The sequence below is a fragment of the Marmota flaviventris genome, chromosome 10, assembly GCF_047511675.1.
Source record: "Marmota flaviventris isolate mMarFla1 chromosome 10, mMarFla1.hap1, whole genome shotgun sequence".
Classification (NCBI taxonomy): domain Eukaryota; kingdom Metazoa; phylum Chordata; class Mammalia; order Rodentia; family Sciuridae; genus Marmota; species Marmota flaviventris.
The window spans coordinates 49,357,982-49,380,009 of record NC_092507.1 but is presented as its reverse complement, the minus strand read 5'-3'; the positions used below and the strand labels follow the sequence as shown (position 1 = coordinate 49,380,009).

Here is a 22,028-nt window from a genome sequence, read left to right as displayed (position 1 = left end):
AAAAGCAAGCTTAAACCACATAATACAAAAAACAATTATTTTGCGCACAAATAAAAATTCAGATTTGTTTAGAGAATGAGATTAATGCTTTTTGTGAAAAGAAATAAAATGGTTCAAAACTGTTTCATCTTTATATTTTGTGTCTGCTTCTTTTTTTGTTTTGTTTTGGGGACTAGGACTTAAACCCAGAAGTGCTTAACCAATGAGACACATCCCCAGTCCTTTTTCATATTTTATTGAAAGACATGGTCTCATTAAGTTGTTTAAGGCCTTGCTAAAATTGCTAAGGCTGGCTTTGAACTTGCAATCCTACTGCTTCAGCCTCCTGAGCCGCTGGGATTACAGGCTACAGGCATGTCACACCATGCCTGGCTGTCTGCTTCGTTTTTTGCTGAACATAATTAATTTCCTTTGAAATACCTGATATTACGTCTATCACCAATTATATAATTTTATGGTATATTCAAAAATATAAAACATAAAAATGGCAAGAAACCCATATTCTATGGCATGTAGTTTCACTCTCTGCCTCTAATAAAAGTTTCTGATTCTAAGAGTCTCTCAGAGGTAGAATTCTATTTGAGAGATCAATCTGTGAGGTCAGCTTAATCTTTACTTGCTTAAAATCTGGCTCAGAGAAAAACTTGTTGGCAAAGGATTCTTGAAATAGCTGTTTTGGCTATAAGAAACATACATTTTAGAAATTCAACATAAGAAAATAGACCAATCTGAAAATATAACAATCCTTAACTAAAAAGTGAATAATTTTTTTTTTTTAGCTTTAGATGGACACAATACCTTTATTTTATTTATCTACTTATTTTTTATGTGGTGCTGAGGATCGAACCCAGGGCCTCACATGTGTGAGGTGAGTGCTCTACCGCTGAGTTCCAGCCACAAACCCACAATATCTTTATTTTATTTGTTTATTTATATGTGGTGCTGAGGACTGAACCCAGGGCCTCACATGTGCGAGGCAAGCAATCTGCCACTGAGCCATAACCCCAATCCCTAAAAAGTGAATTTTTAATAAAAGATTTTCTATATTACTTAGAAGAAGCAAGTTTACCTATGGCACAGTTTACATACCAATAAATTTATGAACTATCAGGCACATAAATGTGAAAAAAATTACCATGTTTTGAAGGATTATAAATGGATCTATGAGTTCTTCTTCTGCTTTTTATGGTATTTTTGTATGTAAGGAAGATTTTTGCTCAGATTTAAAGGAAAAATTCCATTTAACATTTATATCAAGCACATACTATGTGTGTGTGTGTGTGTTTTGCTAGGGATCCAACCCAGGGCCTCATGCCTCTGGAAAAGTGCTCTGCCACTGAGCAGTGAACTTAGCCTTATATCTGGTACTTTGACTACAATAGCTCTAATTTTTAGAATATGGAATAATTGTAAACTTCTTTATAATGAAATGGCAAAATTTCACCTTAAATTTGCTAAGAAGTTTCATCAGTCAAAATAACTCACATCCAGGCATTTGGTTGGCTTTTATTTGGTAAATGCCTGAGGTCTGCCTCTTGGATTAAGAGAACCGAGAAATAAAAAAAAGATAACAAATTTTTAAAAATTCCCTAAAGAGGTCTTGGCAAAATAGATCATAACACCTCATTCTTTTTAGGACATTGTTAAGATCACATTTATCCCAGAGATCATAACAAAGGAAATCCAGTCACAATGTCCACTAAAGTTGACTTAAAACACATATAACAAAGAAATTCATAGCTGAATAAAGATCTAGTTTTGTCTCCAGTCCTTGCTCATCTCTTTCTTCTTTACTTGACTAACGGGCTGATACTTGTTTCAGTTCCAACCTCTGAAATCCCTTATTTTAAGAAAGAATTAAGAAGAATTTTTTTGTATCAAATGAATATAAACACAGGTACCTTAATCCTGCCACCAAACAAGCAAGGAATGTATTTCAAAGACTAAGTGGAGTTTGATACAAGGATTTGGGCTGAGGAGCCCTTGTACTCATCCATTCAAACTCACCCTCACCTGGGTGCTTCTTTTCTTTGGTCCACCTCTTAAATGTTGGTATTCTCCAAGGTCTGTGTTCGTGTGTGTGTGTGTGTGTGTGTGTGTGTGTGTATGTGTGTGACTAAATTATTTTATCTACTTGCATGACATCAGCAATCAGTTTAGACTGTGATAGTCATGGAAACTAGATTAATGTTTGATTTTTCACCACTGTATGTTTTATGCCTAAGACAAAGTAGTTAGTGAACATTTGCTGAATGAGTGAATGACTCTCTGGCCAAGGATGCTCCAATCTTTATCTTTTGCCATGATCTCTCTTCTGGGTTCCAGATCCATAAATCTAAATATCCATTGGACATTCTATCCAAATGGTCCAACTTATATTGAGCCAATTTGTATTGGAAAACTATGACAATCAGCCATGCAAATCTTCCCTTCAACTAAAGAGGACCAGGGCAGGAAAGACAATGTGTTTAGGGGAAGCTTCTGGTCAAGAAGGTGCCATGGGTTTCACTGATGAGAAATGCCTGGGAATGTCTATTGTTATCATTATGATTCACAGTTTTGGAAGATTAAGTACACACAGAGTTAAAGGGTAGCATTATTTGATGGGCATTATAGCCAAAATAAAAGAAAGAAAGAAAGAAAGAAAGAAAGAAAGAAACTTCTAGCCTTATACTTAAGCTAGGATATTGTGTGATCCTGAGAAAGTCACTGCAAAAATAATGTCCTCTTTCTCCTACTGGGAACCTGTCTCTGCAGCGTATCTTAGCAGAATGTGTGTAACTTCCAAAATAAGACATATGAATGGTTCATGATCAGAAAAACTAAAATTAGAGTACAAGAATTTCACAAGTGCCGATGTAACCACATCTTTACAGTATTATCAAATTATCAGAGAGTGTGGGGCAGTTTATAATTTGTCCCAGACAAAGGGTCTGGTTGAACCATCCACATAGCTTTAAGTGACTGCAAAACTGGTTTTGTCCCTTCACCAATTATTTGGAAACCTACTGATGAACTCTGTAAAAAGGCAGCCATGAGATGTGAAACCTAAGAAATGATGGAAAAAATGATGTGGCTAACATAGTTACTAAGCAAACCTGAGCAGATTAATATTTCATTCTCACTGACACAAACCAAAGCATAAAAATGACTTTCAGGGAAATTACACTAATCTGGTTGCTCTCTTTTATTGCAAAGTGAGAGAAAAGTGGAAAGGAAAATAAAAAGGTAAATTCAACCAGTTGAGAATTTAGATGTTATTAGCATTAAAAGATCCTCAGTTAGAAAGCTGATTAAACATTTCCAAAAGGTCCTAAGATTTACATTTTGAATAGGGCCTCTCAGAAATGAGCACAAACATATACTTTTGTTAAGTATGCCTTCAATGAAAAGCCAGAGTGCTGGATGATCTCTCTCTATTCTGAACTGCCCGTTCAGGAGCAATTGTATAGGAGATTGCAATGTGAAGCAGATCCTTTTCCATTTTATATAAAATGGCTAAAAAGTTCATTCACTGAAGTCTTGTTCAATGAATTCCCAATTAGAGTACAGATTCAATGCCCTGAGTCAGTCACACTCAGTGGGGAGAGAGGAGACATTCTGGGAGAGGCAGAGATGTAAAAAGCTAAATTCTTTCATGGGTAGTTAGGAAAAGCAGCTTTCTGTGCCACGATGATATCAGCAGTTATTATGGAAAATGTCATTACATGGGAACCAAATCTCATTTCACAGAGGGTGGGGGGCAGGGTGGGGGGCTGAACGTCTATCTACCTTTTAACAGGCAAGAAAGGAAAAAGCTAGATTTGCAGAGAGACAGGTAACCTTGCAGAACTGTTCAAAGGTCGGGGAAGAGACAGCTGGGAACAAAACATCCAGAGGACTGGCCATTAAACACAGTTGGAGTGCCCACTACACAAAGTTAATTTTGTTTTTTGGTTTTTTTGCCAGGCTAGGGACCAAACCTAGGGCCCTACACATGCTGGGCAAGCGATAGACCTCTGAACTACATGCCCACCCCAGAGTTAATTTTGTGTCTGAGGAGTAGAGTTTAAACTCAGGGCGGTATGTTTGTTTTTACTGTTAGGAAGCCATGGGGCTCTCAACTCCAAGTCATCAAATCTAATCTGCTTAATGGATGTAGGTGAACTGCAATACCCAGGTCATTTCATCAAATAGGACATCTCTCTCTCTTCTCTTCTCCCCTTGGGAACTGAGGTTCTGTCACTAGTGAATAACCTGCCCAAGACTGGGCCTTTCCATGCTGTGTGCCTGGCTGTTATGAAAAAGGGCTCCCTCCTTCTTGCACCACGTATATTCTACTGGGCTTCTGCATTGCCTGGGAGGAGCAGGCCCTGGGCTTATTAGGCCTCCCAGACCTTGCGTTCTCATCGTTCTAAAGAAAAGACTCTCATCAACCAAGCTCCTCATTGGGATCTTGATTTCTCCTGTAAAGTCCCCAGTGGCTTCTAAGCCACCTAAAGGAATGTGGTTCCTTATCTTCCCTCTTTCCCAGGTCAGTATATTTTAGATGTGCTCAATGAATAATGTAAAGTTGTGGAGGACTTCCACTCTACTTATTTTATGTCACTAGCTTCTTTCTACCTTGACAATTACTTGTTCACACGTCTCATCTCCACTCCTACAATAAACCAGGCAGGCAGGGTTACGGTTCATTATCTTATACTGTCCATAAGGCCCAGCTCAATGCCTTGTTCTAGGTGGGGGAATAAATATTCGTTCAGTGATTTCAGATGAGTGATTTGAGGTATCCTTATTTGGTGGCCCTTGAAGGCATGATGTAAAATATTATTAGCTCACCTATATAGTGACATGTGACTTTTGTGCTCTCAATTTGGAATGTCCTAGAAAACAGGTTTTTAGGGGTTAATGGGAATATGTTTCTGCTGATTCATGAAGAAACAATGCTAAATTTTTGGTTTGATTTGTGATTACGTACTGACTAGATGATTTTCCATTCACTGGTGACTTTGAGATATTTCTTATTTTTAGAATAATTTCTTATATTAAAAATGCAGAGAATTCAGACATCTACTAAAAAAAAAGAACATAGGAATAATAAAAAATTCATATATATTCTGTTTCTGAGATTAACCTTTATGATGATGGTGAAAAAATCATTTGGTGGTCTGTTTACAGTAAACATGAAAAGATTGACATATGGTGTTGGACTGACAAGAACGCTGAACTATTTCTATATCTATCTAGGAAGTTGTAGAGAATTGCCCAAGAATTTGTAGAACAAAACCATGATATTTTCAACTAATCATATGGATGAAGTGTTTTCAGTTTATCAGATGAATAAATGGACTGTTACAAATGCATCTGTGATACCGTTACAATTGTTATCCTGCTTCATCAGAACACATTAAGGAATTGTTACCACTATGAAAATAATGTCCTCACCGCTGAAAAGAGAACGGGGCCAAAGAGGGTGGAGAAGTAGGTCTCATGGGTCCTCACACCCTTGTTCTCTTCACCACTTCCTCCCTTGTTTACCTGGCTAGACTGCTGCTCCCCAGTTTCCTAGCTACTTATTTACTATCACTCAATGCAGACACCTCATCTGTGTTTTTGGTTGGTTGGTTTTGCCATCATTTCTCATTCAGCAATTTCTGCCATTTCTAGACAGTCAATATTTGGTTTACTGTTTTCACCCAACAAATACTTCTCGAATGTCTGCAATGAGGTCAGCATCCTCCTAGGTCCTGGGGATATAAGAATTAACACAGGTTCTTACTCTCAGGTCCTTGTATCTGCAGTCAAGAAAGATATTCATGCCAAGATTTTCAGGAGTGTGTTTATGTAAAATTGTGTCTTTTTACAATGACTTTATAGGAAAACATTAGAAACTAACCAAGATTATTATAATATCCTATGTGCCAGGTGTGCTGGTTGTTCACACGTACCCATGGTAGGCAGCTAAAAAACGTACTTCCCAGCCTGTCTTCAAACTAGGTGTGGCCATAACTAGAAATCAAATACAATCAACTTCTACCCACTTCATACCTGAAAGAAAATTCCCCACCCCCAAAACCCTCTCTTCCCTTTCATGAGCTGCACTTTCAATCAATGCAGACAAAGGCAGTGCCCGTGCGGTAGCAGAGCAATAAGGCAGAAGGAACCTGGGACCCTGAGTGACAGCATAGAATAGAATCACCCCAGCAACTCAGGCTGCTCATTTGGAAGTATTAATGTAAAGAAAAATATATTTTCACTGGGAGTGGAGGCATAACCTGTAATCCCAGCAATTTTGGAGGCTGAGGCAGGAGGATTCCAAGTTTGAGGCCTGTCTCAGCACCTTAGCAAGTAAGACCCTCAGTTATTTAGCAAGACTCTGTCTCAAAGTAAAGCATAAAATAGATATAGCTCAGTGGTAGAGTATCTTTGAGTTCAATCCCCAGTGCTGAAAAACGAAAAAATAAAAAAAGGTTTTGATGTACTTTTAAATTTTTATTACATTTAAATAAATATTCAGATATATGTATTTGTTTGCTTTTTTGCTATAGTAGCTTAGCACTTATCTTAACAAACATCACAACTAACTTTTCCCTTTTGAATCTAAAGTCACAAATTAGCAGCTTATAGGTCCATTCCAGTCTGTAAACATATTTTGCTTGGCTAACTCAGTACTTACTAGCTATAAAATTGTTGCACAGGAACACTTTTCAACTGAACATGAGCAAAATTTACCACATTCCCTAATACTTTTTATTCTATTTCACTTATTTAAATAATCTATGAGATGCTCGTAGGCATATAGATTTGTGATGCCTGCCAGAGATCTTCACACTTTAATTCACTAGCATGGTAGAAGAAGTATGGGTGGGTGGCTTTAATCTAGAAAAAAAAAAAGCCACCCAATCATGTTCCTTGAGAATTAAGTTTAGAAAAATCTAGCCTGGAATATACCTTTTGAACATTATCTTCTAATGTGACCCAAATGAATACTTTCTATGTTAAAGTCAAAATGTTCTAACTTCTTTTCTTCATGTTTTTCTGATATGTTCCTTCTATATCAGGTTTCATATCCGTGTCTCCAAGTTCTATGGAATAGTCCCCTGAAATTCTCCATTTAAAACAAAAACAAAAAGCAAATATGCAAGTATACGTGTGTGTGTGTGTGTGTGTGTGTTTAAAATCTGAGAATTTCCAGAATAAGATATAAATTTGGAAAGCATTATCTCACTCACTCTTGGAAAAATGACAAGGAACTTTTAGATTTTAAAGCCTCTGAGAATTCCTGCAATATACAAACTTCCTTACTACAGCTTAGCTCTCTACTTCTTCAATAATCTGACAGGGATAATGCCTTTTTGGGCACAAGTTTTGCAGCACATGGTTTGTATTGCTCCTTTTCCTCTTTTCCCCATTTGGCTTAATGTGCTGGGGGAAAGTGGAACCTGAACCCAGGAGCTGATCAATGCTTTTAATGTATAGCCCAAGCATAATCCACATTTTCCCTTGCCACCCTTAACAGATCCACATTAGAAAATGGATCAAGCCAAATGACAGGCACCCTACAGTTAGGCTCCTATCTGAGTTATATGGAATAGTCCACATAATAATCATTGGTGGACTGAAGCAATACATTTAAAAATGTACCTGTAGAACGTCTCTGTGTAGTATTAATTTTCATCAAAAGTATAATTTATTCAGCATTAACTATGTATTTGGCATCCTGCTAAGCATTTTAACCACATTAGCCCTAATTCTTACTGCAACTGTGTGGTTGGCAAAATTATGATGTTCTAAAAGGGAAGTTTAAGCAAAGAGAGGTTAAGTGACTTGATTAAGGTCACACAGAGGATGGTAGAATTAGTATTAAAATGGAGATATTTAGTTCTCTTTATACAATATATGTGTATGTACAAAATAAATTTTATCTTATTTTAATGTATCATAGAAACATGCATTTATTATTTGAACTACAAGTAGAAATAGGTTGTTCTATAAGTAGACTCAACTACATATTGGCATTGTAGAAGCACACAGAAGCATTTACTTTGGGGAATTGTTTTCAAATAAACCATTACAACAGAGAAATTTTACCATCATGTTAGAAGAGCTGTATTAACATAGTATGATCAGTATTTTATAAGTTTAGTCTTTTAAAGTTTAATTTTGATCATTTTCAATGCACTATAAACTTAAAAATTACTTTTTAATTAACCTAGTTTTGAACTAAAAGTGTTTTTTAAAGCAATGCTATAATTATGTTCTGAATCAAAATTTTCTATAAACTTGGACAGTAACAACTGGTATCCTACAGATGGATCAAACCATTTGTAATAGCTTTAGACTCTGCCATAAACCCTTACATATACTGAAGGAAAAAAATAAGGAAATGTATTCCCTGACTACATCAGAAACTGTTTACCTTAAACGAAACAGACATGAAACTGGATTACCCGAGGGCACCCTGGTTCATGGATGTAAAACAGCAAAAAACCTTAATGGCCCACTGCTGCTTTCTTCCTTTTTAGGTTTAATTCACATGACTGTGAAACCACTAACAGAGCCCTGCTTGCTAAACCACCTGAGGACACATGTAATGACAAGGAAAGAAGATGACCAGAGGCCATGTGCTAATTTTAAGACACTTAACAGTGATTTTGGTTCACCAAGCAGGGAAAAAAAATCATTGATGGAGTAAAGCAATACATTAAAAAAAATACTTTCAATTACGTTTCCAACACTACAGAAAAGAACTAAATATATAGGATATATATACACACACACACACACACACACACACACGCACACATATAAAGTATATATATACATATACGTGAATACATACATATATGTATACATGTAGGTATATGTAAAATCAGTTAATAACTTAAAGCACAAAATGCAAAGGCCTTTCATCTTTTGGTTATTTGCTTTTTGCTCACTTACTCTGCAATTACTTACTGATGCATAATTCACACTGTTCATTATAGATTCTATATTATACATTTCTGTAGAAACTATGGCAAGTCACAAATGATGTAGGCCACAATACTTTGATGTTTGCCGGCCTAGCACAAACACAAAGTATTTTAAAGGTACCAGAAAATTCTTTGTGAAATATAACAGAATGAATTAGACTGTTTGGGCCATGTCGTGTTAGCACAATGGAAGAACACTTTTAAGACTTTAAAGTCATGTAATGCAATTCTCGGCTGGATTTTTCTTGTTAAAAAGAAGTAGAATGGCAGTGATTGGAAGAGAAAAGGGCCAATATTTGACAACAGAAATCAGCATAACCTTTTAACTGCAGCAGCCATGGGTGACTGCCCTTCGACCTTGGAAGATTATGTGGGATTTCAATGACAACAGCTGGAAGTGAGCATGTGTGAATAGAGAATACAGATCTGAGGCCTGGTACAAAAGACTGCACAATCTCTGGCCAGATCAGAGTGCTGATTAGAAATTGTTTCCTGGTCCTGGCTTAATAGAGTGTGATCCTGAAAGTTGGTGGGTTTTTTTTTTTTTCTTTTAACAAAATTCTTCCAGCAAGAAATGATGGTAGATTCCTTGTATACCTCTCCTCAGCCCCTCCAACCTTCTGGACTTTCATACAAAACAGCTCCATCTTTCTTAAGAACACAGTTATAAGCAAAATCTCATTTTCCATGTTACTTTTCAAGACAAATTTCTTCACGTTTTTGAATTCTTTCTCTGAATTTTAAAATAAACTCTACTGGGTATTTCATACACAGTATCGTTATTTTTTAAATGATCTGACACAGACAGATAGACAGACACACACACATACAGAGTTCAAATGAAGACTCACATTCACTCTTTTCTCTCTTTTTTTTTTAAGATATTAAGGTAGAGTCTTGCTACTACACAAACATGTAATGATTTCACTTTTTTCTTCAGTCAACTTCATATATACATTATCAATTTTTATTAAGTATTTAGGGGTGCTCACCAAACAAGAACATATGAAAAAGATGATTAATTACTTCCTTCAAAGTTAAGGTAACTTAACCTAGTAGATACAGAGATGTGGCTGCTTGGTAAATGTGGTCATTTCAATCCATAAGCTCTCAATGAACTATATTCCTTGTACTGATGTGCATGTACTGACGCAGATGCCCTTTCACTTTACATAGGATCCCCAAGCTTACTGACATCGCTCTGAAACCACCAGAATGATGACATGGTTACAGAAAGGACTTGGGGTTATGACTCATTTATGTTGTTTTGGTTTTACCATACACTATATCTTACCTTCCACTGCTCTAGATTTTGCTAACTCTTCTAGCTCTATATTTTGCTAATTATTCTAGTTTCTATGTCAAACTAGCACCTACTTGGCTTCAGTAGAAGGTGGCCTCTTTGCTTTATGCAAATAATAACCTGAGTCGGGCAAAAGCCAACCTGGCCAAGTGGTAAGGGATAAACTGAAGCTGGTAAAACTATCTTCCAGTCAGACTTGGGTCATCTGCTTACATCCTTCTATAGCAACTCTAGATGTTATTTCAAACATGCCACGAGACAGGTTGTTTTTTCAGAACAGACCAAATCCATTTGCTGTTTCAAAATTCTATAAACAGAGTATTAAGGCATTCAATTCCCAGAGCAACTATATGGGTGTTGGCTTCAGTTTCATGGGAGCTTCTGCCAAACTCACATATTTGTGAAACTATTGGTTTGGAGTGTTCTTTGCAGCTTAGGGCAGAATGATCACTGCTTGTGATCTCAGCTCACTTTAAGGACTGGGTCTTGCTGGTGACAGGTACACATGATAAATGTTCCAGAAGGCTGACCTAATTTCCGTTGAAGTGAGTGTTTTGCTAAGAACATTCCCTCAAAGTGTCAGCTTGCAACTGAGATGCAAACCTGCCAGTGTCCATTACCTTGCTTGTGAAACTACTTAAAATGAAGTTAGTTTTGCCTCACTTATCAAACTTCTCCAGAATTAGCTTTGAATTTATGTAAATCATACACCTAATTTAAAGATGTAATTATCAAACATAACATTTCATAGTTTTTATTGGTTTGTGATTAGAAAACAAACAAACAAAATAAATGCCACCACTCTGGGCTAAATATAAATCGGGATAAGCCTGCAACGTATTTGTCTTTTCTCTTGTAAAGGGATCAATACGACAAATGTTCATTTATTAATCATTCAAAAAAAAATCACATTTTCAAGGTATTATTATTTTCATATAATAAACTAGGAAAATAAATATTATGAACATTAGAATCTTAAGGATCCTCAGTCCAAATTTCCCCATTTACAAAATTGCACTAACATCTGTACCTACCTCATAAAACTGGTTCTTAGGATTAATGAGATAGTACATTTAAAATACTAATAAAGGGGTGGGGCTGTGGCTCAGTGGTTGAGCACCTGTCTTGCACATGGGAGGTACTGGGTTCGATCCTCAGCACCACATAAAAATAAACGAATAAAATAAAGGCATTGTGTCCATCTATAACAACATAAATAAATAAAGTACTAATAAAGAACCTAGAACAGAATATGTCCAAAAAATGACAGATATTATAAATTATAAATATTTTCCCTATATCTTAGATCTTGAATCAGATAGAGGATTTTTCATAGAAAAAAACATTCAGGAATAATCATGTTTTTTGACATGGATTGCTAAATAATGTTGATATTCAAATAAAAGTTGTGCGTATAAATCAAAATATTGATAACATAATTTGAGTGTATTTTTAGTAAAAATATCTAAAGCAAGTGACACAAACTTATTTAAAAAGATGTAGCTCAGTGGTAGATCACTTGCCCAGTATATCTGAGGTCCATCCTGAGCACTACATAAACAGACACAAAAACAAATCCTCTGATCATTTTAGGTTTTTCTTAAAAAGAGAGGGAGAAAAATAGTATTTAGTCTCTAAGTTATTTTTAAATAAATTGGGTGCAAGTTTCAGGAATCTAATTCCTAAATACACTCCTATCACCTATAAATATATTTATAATGTTTATAAAAATAATAATTTATAATTTCAAAAATAACTTTAAATATAAATCTTGCCTATTCTCTAAATGGATATTGAACACCTACATGAACAGAGCATTATCCTAAGTATACAGATATAAATTTTATCTTATGTTTTGGGGTTATGACTATTGATACTCTAACAATGGACTTTAGGTCAATTTTCTTGGAGCAGATCAAGTTTTATAGAAACAACGAAAAATCACTCTTTGTTGTTGTCAGTTTCACTTATTTTTTTTAAAGAATTTGGTTTGCTGAAAATTCCTGTTGGTAACTAAATGTGCCATATTGTCTGCTCTAGAAAACAGGTATTTAGAAATCTAATTTTGTTTTTCACATAAAAGATACTTACACTATTTAAATAGGAAATGCTTATGATGGTATAAAAAAGCACGAGAAATAAATGATTATTATTCATATCAAATGAAGAACTACCCTTTTGAAAAGAACTGCTCCTTTTCCAGGCCTGCACACACCAGCTCCTGACTTCAATGTAAGTGGAGAGCCATCAGCAAGCATCATTAAAGACAGGGTCTTGATTCCTTATAGCCTTAAATCAATGCTAAGAGAATTTGGCCTTTTAAGCAGGAGAATGATCGACATGTTTCACTTTACTGACTTTGATCACTGAAGCAATTTGTGATGCAGGTCATTTCCCTGATTTTAGGGAACAGAACCTTTGTTAAACTCTCAGAATGGACCCCGGATATCTCAGACTCAGCTCGAAGGCAGCACGCTCACGTTGTTCTTGGAATTAGTGTGGTGCTTCTCATCAGGGTTATCAGCTTTTTGAGGGAAACTATTTCCAGTGTTCAGAACTACCTGTTGAGGACACTTAGCGTCCCTAGACTCCACTACTGAATGCCAGCAACACCTCTTGGTGACAACCAAAAATGCCTTCACACATTTTTGAACATGCCCTCAGAAGGACCATACAGTCCCTGGGTGAAAACACTCTGAGTACATGAACACTGCCTCACAGACCTTATTAGGTATTTCATACTGAAGAATCTTGCCCACCAAGACTTCTATCTGTGTAATCGTGACGCAAACTCTTATAAGCCAAGGGCTGATTAGGATGATTCTTTTGAAATAAATACTCTTCCTTCCTCAGTCATGTCCTCTACCCTTATCAAGTATGTAGCTCGGATTTTATAATGAGAACTTGTGTTTTTGAAAACTGGTTGTATTTGAATTACTATCTTGGAGGGAAGAGCTTTGAGACACATGGTCTATAGATATGAATAATACATTTTGAACTTTTTGGAAGAGTCTGTATTTCAAATATTGTTTCATTGATCTATATGTATGTGTCAGCATGTTGGCCAAGATGTTCTGAACTCATGTGGTTGCTGAGCAGATGTTCCTTGTATTAATAAATTCCCAAGAATTTACTCACACAGCGTCTTGTTTGTTTAGAACAGCATTATGGCACCTAAAAGTCCACAGATTCTATGGAAAAATGAAATAACATTAAAAATGGAAAAAAAGTATTCATTCTGTTCTCTCCTATCAATGCAAGAATATAGGTGAAATAGGAAACACAGGGCCAAAATGATCTCAAGTTCCATTGGTAAAACCAAATGAGCAACCTCCTGAAAGCAGACAGAAAAAAAACCTAAGCAACAACAGGCCGAATGCTGCCAACCAACCAGGAATTCCAATGAGTGCCTTTGTCTCAGCTGCTTGTTCAGAAGTAGGGCAGCTGGCTCTGTCGAGTTTTTTTTTCCCCTCTAATCAATTTGGTATTTTATTGAATTTCTTTCATTTTTCCAAAAGTAAAAGCCAAGTGCAGCTACCAGCACTAGGTTGCACAGAAGTTCTTCTGCTTTGTGACTACCAAGGGGTGCCCCCCTTGGTTCAATTCCTGTCCCTAACATCAAGAAATCTATACAACCTTCGACCGTTGTAGGTAATCACAGACCATATGGGAAGCCCTGTATGTGTGTGTACATGTGTCTACATATGTGTGTACATATTAAGCTTAGTTTACTTCTTAAAAAACCCACACAGAGAAATAAATGCACTTTCTTGTCAGATATCGGCCGTGAGGGGCATATGAAACGCTCTTCACTACCTTCGGCATTTCTGACACTCAGTATTACCATCAGCAACAATGCCAGGGAGGACATGATTTGTGACTAATGTGAATGTGGAGCCCTTCTGGCCACAACTGGTGAAGTCAATAGTATTCTGCTTTATTTTACAGTAAATCCTTTGAAAACAAGTCAGTAGGCCCAAAGGCTAAATTCTAAGGTTCTGATTACCATCAAAAGTGTTTTCACTAAATGTGGTTTGTTTCTAAGGTGCTTTAATTATAAACCTAAACTTTTCTCTACAGTCTGATTTATTCATTCAACAAACATCTGTTGATGTCAACCTATGAACCAAGTACAGATGGTAAACTCAGAACAAATATCAACATACTTTGTGTCCTCAAGGGCTTAGTATAGTAAAAACATCTTTCAAGGCAGATGTAGCAGGGAAGACTTGATACATTCCCAGAAGCCTATCAAATGTTACCACCTTTTGATATAATTTCTGTTTCCTTACAGCATTATAGAACTCTAAGTGCAGGTCTCAATAAGCGCTAGTGACTGCTTGGGGGAAGGAGATAAAGGTGTAAGTCAAAGATATGAGGAGCAATGAGGATGACCCTCGAAAGCCTGTCTGCATATTCTGGTGGCAGAAAACATGGTAGATCATTGTTAGGTGTAGGAAAGAGAAGGCCAAAATTTGGAGGGTTTAGACATAAACTTTGAATGAATAATGGTCATAATTTATTGAATTATTTTAGTGGAATATTTTCAATTACAATTTATTATTTATTCTAATTTCAGACATGGGTCCCACTCAATGACTAGCTCTGTGACCTGAAAGAAGTTAATTATGCTTTTATTAATTCATCCAAGAAACAACTGTTGAATCTCTATCTTGCTTCAGGCAATATGGTAGGACTAGGGATGTAAGTCTTTGACCTTGAGGTGCCTGCAGTGCAGTGGGGGAAGTAGGTCAATATGGAGACAGTTATGGTTCAAGGTGACAAGGGCTCTGGAAGTGGAAGCAGGTTCTGGGAGCAGCAGGGGAGGGCTCAGGAAGGCTTCTGGGAAGAGCAGCGGTGGCCTGCACAAGTCCCCAAAGACCTGCAGGATTATTTATATAAAAAGGAGAAGAGGCAAGAGTTTCTTTGTGGGTGTACCAATAAAAATAAAGTGATGCGAGCTAATATTTACTGAGTACTCACTCAGAGCCAGATATTCATCTCAGCCTTTTCATGTGTAATTTCCTGTAGTCTTCAAAGTGCTCTGAGGGAGCACCTTGTTTTACAACTAAAGTACAGGGTTCAAGCAACTCACTCAAGGTCACACAGACAGTAACTGGCAGAGCTGGGATGTCAACTCAAGCAATCAAAGGGAGGAACTTGTGTTCTTAACTATGACACTGTTCCCACATTGCATGTTGGTAAGAAAGCCAACTCCATTCCCAATTTCCCAAGAAATCTCTATGCTGCTTTCCATATTGGCTGTACCAATTTGCAGTCCCACCAGCAGTGTATAACCCAGCTATCCCTCTCCTTGATCTATACCCAAAGGACTTAAAAACAGCATTCTACAGGGACACAGCCACATCAATGTTTATAGCAGCACAATTCACAATAGGTAAACTGTGGAACCAATCTAGATGCCCTTCAATATATGAATGGATAAAAAAAAGTGGCATATATACACAATGAAATATTACTCAGCAATAAAAGAGAATAAAATCATGGCATTTGCAGGTAAATGGATGGAGTTAGAGAAGATAATGCTAAGTGAAGTTAGCCAATCCCAAAAAACCAAATGCCAAATGTTTTCTTTGATATAAAGAGGCTGATTCATACTAAGATAGGGAGAGGGAACATGGGAGGAATAGATGGATTCTAGATAGGGCAGAGGGGTTAGAGGGAAAGGGAGGGAGCATCGGGTTATAAATGATGGTGGAATGTGATGATCATTATTATCCAAAGTAAAGGTATGAAGACACAAATTGGTGTGAATATACTTTGTATACAATCAGAGATATGAAAAATTGTGCTCTATATGTGTAATAAGAATTTTAATGCATTCTGCTGTCATATATTAATTTTTAAAACCTTCAAAAATTAAAAAAAAAATCAAACCAACTCCAGAGGTCCCAGCACTTGGAAAGGGCTCAGAAGAGGACAATATGGTTATGCCGACCATTGTTATCATCAATGTATATGTACAAATCCCTGACCTGCTGATATATATATATACAGATTTTTTTTTCCCATCAGATGATGAATCCTGTAGATTCTGCCCAAATTGAAACTCCATCTTTATAGTCAAAGGCAAGTGTCCTACTCGGTATGGTGCTATGTGTCTGGACCCACAACAAGGCCAGCCTCAGCAACTTGGATCCTTTCTCAAAATAAACAATAAAAAGAGCTGGGATGTGGTTCAGTGGTAGAGTGCTCTGGGATTCAATCCCAAGTATAGCAAAATCCCCAGTATGGCAAAACAAGAACAAAAATAAAAACTAGGGAAGTGTCTTTCACCAAATAACACATTGGAAGGGTTTTTCTTCCACATCAAGACTACTAAAACCATGATCTCTCAAAACCCTCAGTATCACTTAACACCATCCCCCTCCCCTCTTCCTTTTCCACATTACCCTGCTTTTAATCCCTCCTTGTGCATTATTTAATTTACTATGTTTAAGTTTGTACTCACCTGTATAAACATAAGGCTATACCAACTTAATAGTGAAAGCTGTGAGAGAAACTTACAAAAAAAAAATGTTTTGGGTGTTAGTTTGATTTGTTGGTTTGTTTTATTGTTACTTAGCATCAAAATGAGACTCTGAAAAAAATAAGCCTTATTGTAAATTAGCCCCAATGTGAATTTTCTTTCCAGGTCAAAATATTAAGGAGATAGTCAGCAGTAAATGACAAAGTGCCACTAAGAACCATAATTTAGGAGCTTATCTCTCTTTGCCAATCAAGTTAGGTAATAAAGAATTCTAATGAAGAGCAACCCTGGAGCAATGTTGATACCTGTGTTTTCGCCTGAGGGCCCCTTAAGGGATGTGAATACTGTACTTGCAAAGGCCTAATGCATATAAAAAGATGAGGGAGGGTACAAATAACTCCATGGCTATGATTAACCTCCCTTAATTTTACTTTCCACCGCGCAAAGAGCTTGCCAACTTGACTGTGCACCCACAATACCACATGGCCAGGCCTGTCGTTATCAGATATGTGAGGAGGTAAAGCTTTGCTGCCAGTCATATCCACGACTCTTCTCCACTACACGGCTAAGGACTAAGTTATGCAACTACTCTGGGCCTCAATCGATGCCCATGCTTTTTAAAAATAAATAAATAAATACACACACACATATTAATTGCAGATGGATACATACCTTTATTTTATTTACTTATTTTTATGCAGTGCAAATGATCAAACTCACACATGCTAGGCAATTGCTCTACTACTGGGCTACAATTCCAGCTCTTCATGTCTCATTCTATCTCTGGAGTGAGATTAAATTAAGTAATGTGCAGACTCCAGCACAGTACCTGGCAAAGTTTACAGCCACAGGAGATCAATGCAGTGGGCCCTCTGTCCTAATACTGCTGATGCAATTCCTAGTCACCTAAGACTTCAGGGTGACTCTAGAGGACTCTTATCATGAGCGCAGATGCTTTATTTTATAATACTGAAATGCTGAAAGGAGAAAAAGCTCACAGAAACTCAAGCAAAGAGTAACGAGTATAGTCTGATAAATTTGAAGAGAACTCCACATATGCTTACAAATGGATGGATGAACTATTGATGTCATAACATATATACACTTTGATTATTAAATGGAATTCAATACATGTTAATTCTTCCCTTACCTTAATTTAATGGTTCTCAGCTAGGAGTGATTTTGCCCAGAGGTGACATTTGGCAACACATGAATACACTTTTGATTGTCACAACTATGTATATGTGTGTGGATATTCCTGGCATTTACTGGGCAGTGGCTAAGGACACTGAGTGCTGAGAAACCCTGACCTGATTTTTACTAAAACATTCCATTAAAAAAATATTTCCAGGAAATAGCCATGCAATTCTAACTGAACATGTACTATTCATTAATTTATTCCACTAAAACTTACTAAGGGCCTACAACTTGCCAGAATTGTGTTAGTCTAGAGACACAGGATGAGGACCAGGTACCTGCCTGTCAGGAGCTTGAACAGGGAGATAAGAGCAGATATGCCCTTGGGGGATCACCACAAACTGGAGCACTTGTGTACCAAGGGCAGTGGCAGCACAGAGGAAGTAGCAGTGAGACCTCACAAAGGCGGAGACACTTGAGTTGATGCCTGAAGGAGGTTCAGGAAATTCAGAGGAAGGAAACAAGAGAGAAAAAGGAGAAGGAAGTGGGAGGGGCAAGAAGAGAGGAGAAGGAAGGAAAAGGAAGAACAAAAAGAAGGCAAGTGGCACTTTTGGCTCCTGGCTGGAGCGGGGACTTCTGGGAACAATGACCAGGCTGGAGGGTCTGGCAGGTCCCTTCTGCACAGGGACACTACTGGCACTGGGGAAAACTCAGTTCTTTATTGTGTTGGACTATCTGGAGCTTCACAAGGTATTAGCCTCCCTCCTTTTGCATTCTCCATCCTGCACAGGCTGAATGGCAGTGCATTCTGAGGTGCACTGCCTCTACACTGAAGCTCATTTGAAGCACTTGGGAACTCCTGAAAGTGTTAAGCTTGCAGTACCTAGTCCAGAATGAGGGTGAAGATGGTAGCCCTGGAGGAACTGGAGCGGAGTCTGCCCCCTCCATTCCCAGTGGTCTTTTCCTACTGCCATGTCTTGCCCTTGCCACGACAGATTTGCATAGCACACCTATATCACCAGAAAACATGGCCACCAGCCCAGCACACTAAAGAGAGTTCCCCAAACAAAGAAACACAGAATTGATTAACATTTCACCTGAGATGCTTCCTGACTGAGCAACTCCAACTAGATCTTACTTGGCAAAATATCTGTCACAGAAAAACTCTCTGGGTACTCTTAAAAGCCAAAGGCTTTAAAAACAGACTTTCACTTTATTTAAAAAGTGGGAAAAAAAAGAAGCAGCAGCAGCCACTGTTTCTACTTCATGCAACTGTTCTATAAAAGAGAATATTAAAGGTAGAAGAAAATATTCACCTAAATTTCTAAACCTTAGTTTACCTCTTATTTTTATACCTCTGTAAACTGATGAGAACCCAATCTTTACATACAGAAACTTTTGTGCAAATTTTCCCTCTCTGTTGAAAGCAAATGAAAAAAAAAAAAAGAGGGAGGGAGGGAGGGAGGGAGAGAGAGAGAGAGAGAGAGAGAGAAAAGGAAGGGAATGAAAATATGCCCAGAAACATGAAAAAAAAATTGAATAAGGAACAATCATATATAGATCCATGAGCTTTTTCCCTCCAGGAGAAGAGGGAGCTCACATTTTGCCACAAATGAAAGATGCCGGTTTGACACTGAAGAAAGAGAGAAGACTCCACAATTCATAGGAGTAACATGCAGGCAACATACATTATGGTCTCTTTACATTCAATCCTGACAAACCCCCTCAATTAAGACTATTTGGTGCTGGGCGCCACATAATTAACAAGATACACAGAGTCACAGCTCAGATGAAGCAGCAAAGGCTTTGTCAGGAAAATTACAAGAAAAGAGGAGGAAGGAGGAAACTCTACAGAGTATTCACAGAGAGAGTGAACAGTTCCTCTCTATCTCTTCTAATGATTGTTGTGTAAATGGAAAATGGTTTTCCAGCTTAGCCCTGCAGTGGGTCCCTTAACAACAAGGTGAAATTTCTTCTGGCTTCTGTAGAAATGCTGGGACCAAGAGCTTTACATCAGCATTGATTCTCAATCACTCAGAATAACTAGGCTGGGGTCTACTTGGAATCTGGCACACAGTGATACCACGGGCACTCTTGAATTAAGGCAATAGCGACAGCAACAGCAAGAGCAGGACCACCAATGGGGACCATTGATTGAAGACTTACTATGCACTTGAAACTAAAGCCACCAAAAAAAAAAAAAAAAAAAGAGTCAGGCACTAATTTCTTTGCTTCCTAATCTAGAAATCTGAGACAGAAAGTTTAAGTTATTTGCTTGAGGTCACATGATGACTTAAGGACAAAGCCAGGATGTAACCTCAGTGATTCTAGGCCTATCTTCTTTGTACAGGGGCCACTACCTAGGCTACCTTGTATTCCCTATAAATGTAAGTCGTCACTATTATTATTATATCTGTGTGTAAAACTGTTACTTACTAGCTCCAATAGCTCACTAATAAAAAACAATTCCATTTTACATACAGCTGTTAAAGTATGAACCTGGATTATACACACCTGGGATGAAGTCTCCTCTCACCCATTTTAAAAATAATTCTTTGTTCTTTCCTGTAGTATAATAAGGAGACATCAGTCATTTATATTATCAATGATGATGATGCTATCCTATGGATTTTTCTACTCATTTAATCTTTTGATTCAAGCACTAAAATAGCAAAGTGGAAGGGAACTCGGGTTCTTTGTTTTGTTCATAGACTGTCACTACCACCTGCCTTCTACCATTACCACAAAGAAAATGAGACCTCTTTCCTTTCTGTCCCCTCCTGCACATACAGATAACCAGACTGCTACTCCATTTTTCCAGCTTAAAAATTTAAAGCTAATAAATTCCAAGTAGGACCAGGTTATTCTGGTAGACTTTCCCTTCATCTGGTTCAGCTACAGAAGGGAATAATGGTCTGTCATAAAGGTAAATTCATTACTAAGAGATAATATCATCATGCTCCTACCGCCCATTTTCACAGCCAGGTGAGCTCTCTCTGAACCCTGTACCTCAGCTCTCTGGGGAGCAGTTTACTGCTGACACAACAACAACAACAACAACAGTAACTTACATTTATAGGGAAGACAAGTCAACCTATATTTCCTAACCCTTGACAAAGAATAGCTCCCAGTTCTACTTCAGATGCATCAGTTATCATGTCAAAAGGCTGAAAGAAATCTGGAGTCTTTACAGATGCCTGCAAATGATTCTGCCAAAGGTTCGTGAAAGTTTAGCTATCACAAGCAGGTGACTCAGTTGCCAACATCACTGTGCTAAGGAAACACCCCCAGTGTTACTCCGGAGTAACTTAAAAACACAAGAAGGAAGTCTAGTCTACTTAGGTACTGGACACTAACTTTATGGGCTGCTGGCTGATTCACTTGATCACTCAACTTACTTATCCAAGTGACTGATTATAGTGTTTTTTAAAAATTACATTTTTTAAGTGTTGGTTTGAGGAGTTATTTGAGTCTATTCAAGCTTCTCTAACAAAATACCATAAACTGAATGACTTATAAACAACAGGAATTTATTTCTTACTATTCTAGAGGGTAGAAATCCAAGAACAAGGTCCCAGGGGACTTGGTATCTTGAGATGGCATTATTCCTCATAAGTGGTACCTTCTAGCTGTGTTCTCACAAAAGGGGTTGGCTAGCTCTCTGGGATCTTTTTTACTTTACTAATCCTCAGGGCACAGCCTTCACGACCTAATCACCTACCCAAAGGCTCCCCCTCATAATACCATGTCTGTAGGGGTCAGGAGTTCAACATACGAATTCTGGGAGACACAAACATCCAGGTACAGGTACTGTAGAACGCATAAACCCTTCCATCTAATGCCATGCCCCTGAGACACTGCTTTAACCTAAAATGGGTAATCTGTTCTCCATTTATCAACCCCATGTTTCTAAACTGCTATATGGACAGGACTCGGCAGGATACGATAGAGAGAAGCAAGCTGAACTAGAAAAGGACTGTCCCCCAAAAGACACTAGAGCCTAGTGGTTCCCAAACAACTCCTAAACAACTCCATAAAACAACTCCTCTTAGAGCATAAGCGTTTTCCATAACCTGATATGAAAGGACAGACAACGTTTGGCTGTGTATGGACTTGCTGACCCTATAGAATAATTCCTCCAGGA

The 22,028-nt window shown here is 37.6% G+C and overlaps 1 protein-coding gene across 5 annotated transcripts in view; it reads right to left on the bottom strand.

Moving 5' to 3' along the window:
* Window positions 1–22,028, bottom strand: part of Nfia (nuclear factor I A) — a 361,350-nt gene that overhangs the window by 122,593 nt on the left and 216,729 nt on the right. The gene's annotated exons all lie outside the window — the stretch shown is intronic.